Source organism: Zalophus californianus, chromosome 2 (genome assembly GCF_009762305.2).
Source record: "Zalophus californianus isolate mZalCal1 chromosome 2, mZalCal1.pri.v2, whole genome shotgun sequence".
Lineage (NCBI taxonomy): Eukaryota > Metazoa > Chordata > Mammalia > Carnivora > Otariidae > Zalophus > Zalophus californianus.
Window position 1 is genome coordinate 130,068,814 of NC_045596.1, and position 10,468 is coordinate 130,079,281.

A 10,468-nucleotide genomic window follows, 5' to 3' on the forward strand; every position below is an offset into this window, starting at 1 on the left:
AGGAAAGAATGGAACAGTAGAAACATTTGAAGCAATAATTACTGAGAATTTCTACGATTTAATATCAGACACAAACCACAGATCCAGGCAGCTCAGAGAACACCAAGTGGAATACATGCCCCCCCCCCAAAAAAAAACTATAGCTACGGATGTCATTTTCAAACTACAGATAATTAAAGATAAAGAGTAAATTTTGAAAGACGCTGGGGGTGGGAAGACTCTCTACCTATAGAGGAACAAAAATCAGAATGAAATTAAACTTCTCAGAAACCAAGCAAGAGGCGCCTGGGTGGCTCAGTTGTTGGGCATCTACCTTCCGCTCGGGTCATGATCCCAGGGTCCTGGGATGGAGCCCCGCATCGGGCTCCCTGCTCTGCGGGAGCCTGCTTCTCCCTCTCCCACTCCCCCTGCTTGTGTTGCCTTTCTTGCTGTGTCTCTCTCTGTCAAATAAATAAATAAAATTAAAAAGTTAGAAAAGAAAAGAAACCAGGCAAGCAAGAAAATGGTGGAGTGAACTATTTATAGTGTTGAGGATACAAGTTAATAAACAGAAGTCAGTTGCTTTCCTATATACTAGCAATGAACAAATGGAAAGTAAAAACCCTAATGCCATTTACATTAGCATCCACAAAAATGGAAATATTTAGGTATAAATTTAACAAAATATGTATAAGATCTATATGAGAAAAAACAAAATCAAAATGATAAACAAAATCAAAGAACCAAATAAACGGAGATATACCGCATATTCATGGTTAAGAAGACTCAATATTGTCAGTGGCCACGGCGGCGGCAGCAGTGACTGGAGCCTCTGATTGGGTTTCGGGGTCTGGTTACCGGAGCCAATCAGCGTGGGTAGTGAACTGGGGCGGGGCGCTGAGGTCGGCACTGAGTGCGTTTCGCGGTCTTCTGGCATCTTCTGAGTGGAACTCACTGTGGACAGGATGCTAACTTGGAGGGATCATGCAGCAGGATACAGCAAACAGCCAGAGTTGGACAGAGCAGATTGTTGTGCAGGCTGGACAGGTTCAGCAGCAGGTGCAGGGCAGTGGAGACCAATTAATCCCATCAGCTGGCCAACCAGTCATGGTCCAAGCTGTCCCTGGTGGACAAGGTCAAACCACCACGTGAGTACCCGTGTGTGGGACTCAGGGTTTGCAGCAAATACAGCTGGTCCCACCTGGACAGACTCAGATCCAGGGTGGGCAGGCTGTGCAGGTACAGGGCCAGCAGGGCCAGACCCAGCAGATCATCGTCCCGCAGCCCCAGACGGCAGTCACTGCTGGCCAGACCCAGACCCAGCAGCAGATTGCTGTCCAGGGACAAGTGGCACAGACTGCTGAGGGGCAGACTACCGTCCATCAGCCAGTTCATGTGGACCGCACCATTCTACGGCACATTACAGTCCCTGTTGTAGGTACGATCACCATCCCAGCAGCCGGTTTGGCAGGAGCACAGATTGTTCAGACAGGAGCCAACACCAACACAAGCAGCAGCGGGCAAGGAGCTGTCACTGGGACACTACCAGTGGCAGGCAATGTGGTCTCGGCACCGTCCCGCCATGGCTCGGAAGCCTGGTGAAGGTTGTTGGTTTTTCTCCCCATAGGAAGAGGATAGGCCCCATATGCAGGGTCCAAACCAAGCAGATGAAGAAACAATGACACAGATCATCCGAGTGTCCTAACCCCAGGCCATGTGATGGAGCAGATCAAGGTCATGTTCTCGCCACTGTTTCCCACAGTTCCAGGACATTGATCACCTCTTGCAACGGGACACTGATGATTTCGTGCTGCCCTTTTCTACAAGACAGAAACCACTTAGTTTTTTTTTTTTTTCCATTCTTCCCCTTAGGATTTCTTTCTTTTTTTTTTTTTAATTTTTAAAATTTTATTATGTTAGGTTAGTCACCATACAATACATCATTAGTTTTTGAGTTTTTGATGTAGTGTTCCATGATTCATTGTTTGCATATAACACCCAGTGCTCCACGCAGAACGTGCCCTCCTTAATACCCATCACCAAGCTAACCCATCCCCCACTCCCTCCCCTCTAGAACCCTCAGTTTGTTTCTCGGAGTCCATAGTCTCTCATGGTTCATCTCTCCCTCCGATTCCCCCCCCTTCATTTTTCCCTTCCTTCTCCTAATGTCCTCCACGCTATTCCTGATGTTCCACAAATAAGTGAAACCATGATAAGTGTCTTTCTCTGCTTGACTTATTTCACTTAGCATAATCTCCTCCAGTCCCATCCATGTTGATGTAAAAGTTGGGTACTCATCCTTTCCGATGGCTGAGTAATATTCCATTGTATACATGGACCACATCTTCTATATCCATTCATCTGTTGAAAACACTTAGTTTTTAATAAGTGGCTATTATAATTGCAGCGCTGTCTAGTAAACTGAAGTCGTAAGCCCTTGTCTTGCCCTTTCAGACAGGACCTATTTCAGACTGCTGATGACATTGACATCTCATGGATTAGGTTGATGCAAGGGACCTGTGCACATAAGTGCACACACAGCACTTACGATGGCTTCTGAAGCCAGCTAGCTATCTTAGCAGGGGAGAACAACCTTCTCAAGCCAGACTGCAATCAGGGAAACCCAGGCCCACTCCTTCCCATGGAATCTAAGCAGCATCCAAGGGGGATGGGGGAATCTGATGGGGGAATCTCAGGCTGACTCACTGGACACTTTGTATTCAGAGGTGGCTTCCAGGCAAGGAAGTTCCATCTCATGACATGGAAATAATACATTCTCTGAGATACATTCATCCTAATAATAGGAATCACTGTCTACCCAGATGATAGGTTGGTATTTTTGGACTCCAGCCAAGAAAAACCTAACTCTGGGGATAGAATGACAAAAGACACAAGCACTAAAAATATAAAGTGCAGAATCTCTCTCTTTTTTAAAGCATTGATAAGATGTGATCTGTTTGTCTGTCAGCTGATATATCATCTGGACCATAGTTCTTACTTCTGCTACTTTTAAGATAATTTAGAAGGTATTGGACCTTGAAACCACCTTTTTAAAGTAGAGGACAAAACCATACAACTTCTGTGCTAAAGTGCTGAGGGCATTTGTAGTAACTCCTAAACAGAGAGCCAGACTAGAGATTTTTTTTATTTTTAGTAGGCTCCACACCCAGCATGGAGTCCAATGCGGGGCTTGAACTCACATCCCTGAGATCAAGACCCAAGCTGAGATCAAGAGTCAGATGCTCAACCGACTGAGTCACCCAGGTGCCCCTAGAGATGGTCAATCACAGGCTTGGTGACAGCAGCTGGGGAAGAGAAGGGTTCACACGTGTTGCAGTCTAGCAGAAGATAGAGTAGTATATATACCCATGTGTTGTCACATAGTATGAGTCTCCAGGAGATGGATGCCTGGGATGGATCATGAAGATATAAAAGAATATAATTTACTTTTATACCATAACCTTTTAACAAGCATGGAAAGGGAGAAGTTTGAGAACTGCTCTTTGACAATTTCTGTCTGGAAAGCATTGTTCAGTCACTAGCTCCTGGACATATTCCAGCTTACCTGCTCAAGTTTAAGGTGAACGTTGGCTTCACTCCTGCAGCACTTTGTTTTGTGCTGGCTCCAGGGAGTGAACAATTCTCTATCTTACCCTGGCAGCTAATTCTTTGGTGCCAGTTGCCATGGTTCCCCTTTTCTTCAGAAAGGTTTTTACATTGCATCCACGTTTTGGGGATAAGCTGCCGACTGGTAAAGGTGATGCCGGCAGGGTCAAGAACTGGGCCACAGTTCCCAGAATGGACTGTGCCTCAGAAATCTCTTTGCTAGATGTTGAACCTTGGGAAACTAAGATGATATTTCAGAAAAGAGTTGCTGCCTTTCTAGAAATAATGAAGACCTAATTCTTTTGAAGATCATTTGGGTTTGATTTAAATACCAAGAGTAAGGATTGGCACTTTCTTTGATTTCACTCTAATTGTATTAAGAGGGAAAAGAAAATAAACCCTTTGAAGAAAGTATTACAAAGGGAAATCATCGTAATGGTGGAAAAAGAGGTGCAAAGAAAGCAGGAAATAAAGTTTCTCCCTAGGCCCTGGTATCTAGTCATCTGTCCTGGCTTCCACATGTCAGGAGAGGCCAACCTTCTGGCTCTTGACTTAAGTTTCAGACATTGACTTTATTCAGTAAGCCCCAAGTTTTTCAGATGATAGTTCACTAACAACAATGAAGGATTTCTATCCCGTGGTTTGTTTAGGAGTCTTTAAGATGCTGAGCTCAGAAAGAAAGTCCTTAGATCTAAGCCAAGAGCAGTTCTAAAATGTTATTTATTTGTGTCTGTAAGTTTGTAAATGGTAATATCAACCTCATATTGTTGCAGACGTTTTTCCCCATGAGTTTGAATTGTGTTTTGTTTGAAACGAAATGCTTCAGTTATCATTTTGCTGCTGCATTTCAGATAGGTCATGGCCCTTCTATTGTGGCGATGTTAGCACACCATACTAACCCACAAAGTGGGGGGTTGAAGTTTGGATTTTTTTCTTTATTACTAGAAGTTCTTTTATTTGTCCTTGTGACTATAGTAATGACTTCATAGATGCAGAAAGAGTGAATGGATGAGTGAATAATTGGTTTAATGCATAGTTATTTCACTTCTTGAGTGCTCTTTTTGGCAAGATAAGTGTAAATGTATATATTTTAATTGCACCAGTACATTGAACACATCAGTGTCTATACCACTGGACCAACAGAGCTTTTTCTGGCTGTTGGGTGCCTGATAATAACATCTTAATTTTCCTTTGGGATTCAACAACATAGGTTTTTCTCCCAGCAGTAGGGGGAGTGTAGATGATTGATCATTGATGTCATTGCAATTGTTATTTTTTAATTTTTTTATTCTATTATGTTATGTTAGTCACCAGGCAGTACACAATTGTTATTTTTTAAAATAAATGTGTAAAAATACTAAAAATTGAAAAAAAAGACTCAATTTTGTCAAGATGTCAGTTCTTCTAATCTGATTTGTAGATTCAATGGAATCCCTATCAAAATCCCAGCAGTTATTTTATGGATTTTGACAAACTGATTCTTCTGTTTATAGGGAGAGACAAAAGACCCAGCTTATAGCCAAGGCCATGTGAAAAGAGAACAAAGTCTGATGACTGACGCTACCCAACTTCACGATTTATTAAGTTACCAAAACGAGGATAGTATGGTATTGGCTAAAGAACAGACAGATCAGTCGAACACAAGAGAGAGTCCAGAGATAGACCCTCAGAAATATAGTCAATTGATCTTTGACAAAAAAAGCAACAACAATGCGATAGAACAAAGATAGTCTTTTCAACAAATAGTACTGGAACAATTAGACGTCACATGCAAAAAAACAAAAACAAAAACAAAAAAACTCAGTGTAGACACAGACCTTATATCCTTCACAAAAACGAACTCAAAGTGGATCAAAAATCTATATGTAAGCACAAAACTATAACACTCCTAGAAGGAGGCATAGGAGAAAATCTAGATGACCTTGGATATAGTACTGGCTTTTTAGATACAGCATCAAAGGCACAAGCCGTGAGAGAAAGAATCGATAACCTGGACTTTATTAAACTAAAAACTTCTGCTTTGTGAAAGGTAATGTCAAGAGAATGAGAAGATAAGCCACAGATTGGGTGAAAATATTTCCAAAAGACACGTCTGATAAAGGAATGATAGCCAAAATATACAAAGAGCTTTTAAAACTCAACAATAAAAAAAAAAACCTGAAAAAAACATAGTTCAAAGACCTTAACAGTACGTCACTAAAGAAGATAGACACGTGGCAAATGAGCATATGGAAAGATGCCTAACATCATACGGCATTAACGAAATGCAAGTTAAAACAACAGGAGACACCACTACACACCTATTAGGGTGACCGAAATCCAAACATCAAATGCTGTCAAGGATATGGAGCAACAGGAACTCTCATACACTGATGGTGGAAATGCAGAATAGAGCAGTCACTTTAGAAGACAGTTTGGCAGTTTCTTACAAAACTAAACGTACTTTACCCTATGATCCAACTCTCCTGCTCCTTGGTATTTACCCAAAGGAGTTGTAAACTTACGTCCACACAAAATCTGCACGCAATGTTTATAGCAACTTTATTCATAATTGCCAAAACTTGGAAGCAACCAAGATGTCCTTCTGTAGGTGAATGAATAAGTAAAACCATGGTACAACAGATAATGGAATATTATTCAGCGCTAAAAAGAAATGAGCTATGACGCCATGAAAAGATGTATAGGAACCTTAAATACATATTATTAATTTTAAGAAGTCAATATGAAAAGGCTACATACTGTATGATTCCAACTATCTGACATTCTGGAAGAGGCAAAACTATGAAGACAGCAAGAAGATTGCAGGGGTTGGTGGGACGGGTGACGAATAAGAGGAACGCAGAGGATTGTTAGGGATGATACCATAAGGGTGGATAAATGTCATTATCCCTTTTGTCTAAGCTCATAGAATGTTCAACATCAAGAGTGAACCCTAATGTAAACTATGGATTTGGGTTGATATTGATGTATCAATGCAGGGTCATCAATTGTACCAGATGTACAACTCTGGTGGGGGATGTTGGTAATAGGGGAGGCTAGGCAAGTGTGTGGGTGGGAGTATATGGAAAAATCTGTGTACCTTCTTTCCAACTTGGCTGTTAACATAAAACTGACCTAAAAAATGAGGTCTTAAAAAATAACTTAAGCTATATATTAATAAAATGCAATGTGAGAGAAAACAAACAAAACAAAAAACCAGAAACTACACCAAGACACATCCTTCTCAAATTGCCTAAAACCAATGATAAGTTAAAAATCTTATAGACAGCCAGGAAAAAAGACACAGCATGTATTGAGGGGAAAAAATATGAGAATAACAGATTTCTCATCAGAAGTAACACAGTCAAGGAGACAGTGAAGCAACATCTTTATAATAGGAAAGTGAACACCTGTCAACCTAGAATTCTATACCAAGAAAAGAATCTTTCAAAAATATAACCAAATGAAGTTTGAAACCCCTCCTCTGTTCTCTTTAATTCTTCTCTTGCCCTTTCCCACACCTCCCTGTTTCTCACAATTTGCATATGCAAATAGCTACCTGGGTGTGTCACTTTCTACAGTCACCCACCAACAACATACAATCTATAAGTAATTCCAGATCAATCACCCCTCCAAACTTGGTTTTTAGTTGTGTGGTGACTTGGTTTTTAGTTGCGTCACTGAAATGGCCCCACTGCTGTTATTGTTCTCCAAACTAAGGGAGAGTATGTTCCAAAGGCAAACCTAGTCTCTATTTAAGAAGCAAGCAGTGTACTGTAATTTTTAATTGGAAGTCTTCTGAGAATGAATAGCAAGCTCCTTACTTGACTAGGACCCTGGGTGTGTGTGCCCACTGGTGTACTTTATTCGCCTTTGCATGGTGTCTGTCATTGCACTGTGTCTCTCTGTTCATCTTTTTGCCCAGTTTCTATGACCAGATTGCTTGTTCCAGCCTTTGGCTTCTCACTACCATGTTTTTGTCTCCCTTTGGATCATTGATTTCACGCGTACTTAACCATCTTTGTGTAGATCATAAGCTCACAAGACTTTTTAAATTATAAGGGAGACAGTGTCCTTGATAGGCTAGGAAGCAAAAGCACCCCAGGCATTTCTTCCTGCCTCTCTGGAGTCAGCCAGGCCACATTCCAAAAGACATTTATTTGGTTTCCGTGATCCTTCAGCTACTTAGGTGAATCCACCTAATGGGTGGAGGGCAATACCAAGGATTAAAATTTTTTTCTGCAAAGGACTTGAGGTAGCATTAGAATTACTCTTAGTCTAAATGCATAACATTTGTTCCTCATTCTTTTTCTCACCCTAGTTTTATTTACTTCTACTGTTTACTTTTCAATAATGTCATGTTTTTGAGGCAGGGAATTTCCAAGCCCATTGAAATTTGATTTTACATTAATTTTTTCTGCTTTGATGATGATCATTAACTTCTAGAAATGGGACTCTGTGCTTCCATTTCACAGACTCATTTCCAGGGCCTAGTTTCATTGTTCTTTTGTCTCTTTGCTCTTCTGGCTTCAGACTGGCAGCATAATGGAGTGTGTAATTTTTTTTTTTTTTTTTTATGTTAGAAGCAAGCGACTAGAGCATTTCATTCAAATTAACCAACACCCTGTGAATGCAAGAACCCTCAAGGAACACATTTCCACTGTGAATTTTATATTAGACCATCTTGGATTAAACATTGGCTGCCAGTTGATAAATAACATCTATGTTGATGGATATTATGTTAGAATTAGCCAGCATTTAACCAAATATAAATTTGTGGATTATTTAACTGATAGAAAGAATAATGCATGCTTTTATTTTTCATTATGTTATATTTATTTCACTATTTATCTGTCTACCTTATTTATCTATGAGCTCTCTGATGTGCTCAGTGCCTTACACAGTGTCTGGCAAATAGTCTGCTCTAAAGAAATCTTTGTTGAATGACAATGAACTTGCAAGATCATAGGAACTTAAGGCAAGGAAGATTTTTCAGAAATTGTGTTTGGGAATTTCCTTTTTTTTTAGTTTGTTGAAGAGCCACTTTAAAGTGAAATGCTGTGCCTGGTTTTCTCCAACTCTGATATTGGGACATATATGAATTCTAATTCTTTTTTTCCTTCACTGATAACATTCTTTCCTTTGCCTTGGCTTTAAAGTAATACCCCATCAATTTATGTTAGCAATTCCAGCACAAGTTCTAATACCAGTAACAATATGTATCTGTTTGGCAGGACTATGGATAGGGATTTTTTTTTCTTTGCTCCAGTTATTTAGGTTAAGAGTCAGAAACCTGAGGTACAGTGATTTATTTGAAGGCTTTTCTATTAAATTTGTTAACTATATCTACATAGATGAAGATGTTTCCGGTTTTAGCAAGCTTAAGTTACTCAGTACATGTGACAGTCTGAATGGCAAAAACAAAAAAATCTGCTTTCTCTCGCTTCCGTGTTTTCTTAGATTAATTATTATATCCTAACACATAGGTAGCTAGAATGTCAATGTAAATCATTCATCCATTGATTTAATTATTCATTCTGGCTGGGAATATAAAAGATGAGAAAGACAGGGAGCTTGCTCTTGAAGCATTTTACAACTAGTCCTTGCATTTCAAAATTCAAAATTAATTTGACTATTTCATTTTAAAAAGAAATATTTTACAATGGAATTAAATGACTCAAGCCCACTGGTTTACCATTGGGCAGATAATTCAGCATAAATGGGGTGCTTGGTTTGGGTAAATCCGGAGTGTAATTATCCCAATGATGTACACATTTGAATTCCACTAAGCAGTAAGAACCTACGGTACATTTCCTTGCCTACCTGTTTCATCATATAGGACATCTTGTCCCACTGACAAGAACTAAAAATATTGGTTGAAATATTTAAAAAAAAACAAGTGCATCAACGAGCTGCTTAGGAAGAAAGGAATTTGCAAAGGTAAAGACCAGGTAAGCAGGAGCACAGGGAAGTAAGCACTGAAGCCACATGAACTTAGACTTTGGTTTCCATAGTCTTTAAAAAATTAGTATTGAGGTGTAATTGACATTGGTTATACAACATAATGATTCTATATTTGTATATACTGTGAAATGATTATCACCATAGTAAGTCTAGTTACCATCCGTCACCATACAGTTACAGTTTTTTTTTTCTTGCAATGAAAACTTTTAAGATTTACTTTTTTGGCAACTTTCAAATATACAGTACACTATTACTGACCGCGGTCACCATGCTGTATATTATATCCCGTGACTTATTATTTTATAACTGGAATTTTGTACCTCTTGACCACTTTCACCCATTTTGTCCAGACCCAATCACCCTCCCCTCTGGCAATGGGCACTTAGGTTGTTTCCATATCTTGGCTATTGTAAATGATGCTGTGATGAACACAAGGGTGCTTATATCTTTTCAAATTAGTGTTTTCATTTTTCATTTTCTTCAGATAAATATCTAGAAGTGGAATTGCTGGATTATATGGTAGTACTACTCTTTATTTTTTGAGGAACCTTCATACTGTTTTCTATAGTGGCTGTACCAGTTCACATTCCTGCCAACAGTGCACAAGGGTTCCCTTTTCTCCAAGTCCTCACCAACACTTGTTATTCCTTGTTGTTTTTTTTTTTTTTTTTTAATAGCCATTCTAATGGATGTGAGGTGATGTCTTACTGTGGTTTTGATTTGCATTTCCCTGATGGTTAATGATGTTGAACATCTTTTCATGTGTCCTTTGGCCATCCGTATGTCTCCTTTGGAAAAAATATTTATTCAGATACTCTGCCCATTTTTTTATGGGATTTTTTTTTTCTACTGTTGAGTTGTATGAGTTCTTTATATATTTTGTATATTAGCCCCTTATTAGATATATCATTTGCAAATATTGTCTTCCATTCAGTAGACT

At 39.4% G+C, this 10,468-nt stretch overlaps 1 pseudogene; it reads left to right on the forward strand.

Moving 5' to 3' along the window:
- The first annotated feature begins 963 nt into the window (after window positions 1-963).
- Window positions 964-1,581, forward strand: LOC113925468 (annotated as a pseudogene).
- Window positions 1,582-10,468: the final 8,887 nt, after the last annotated feature.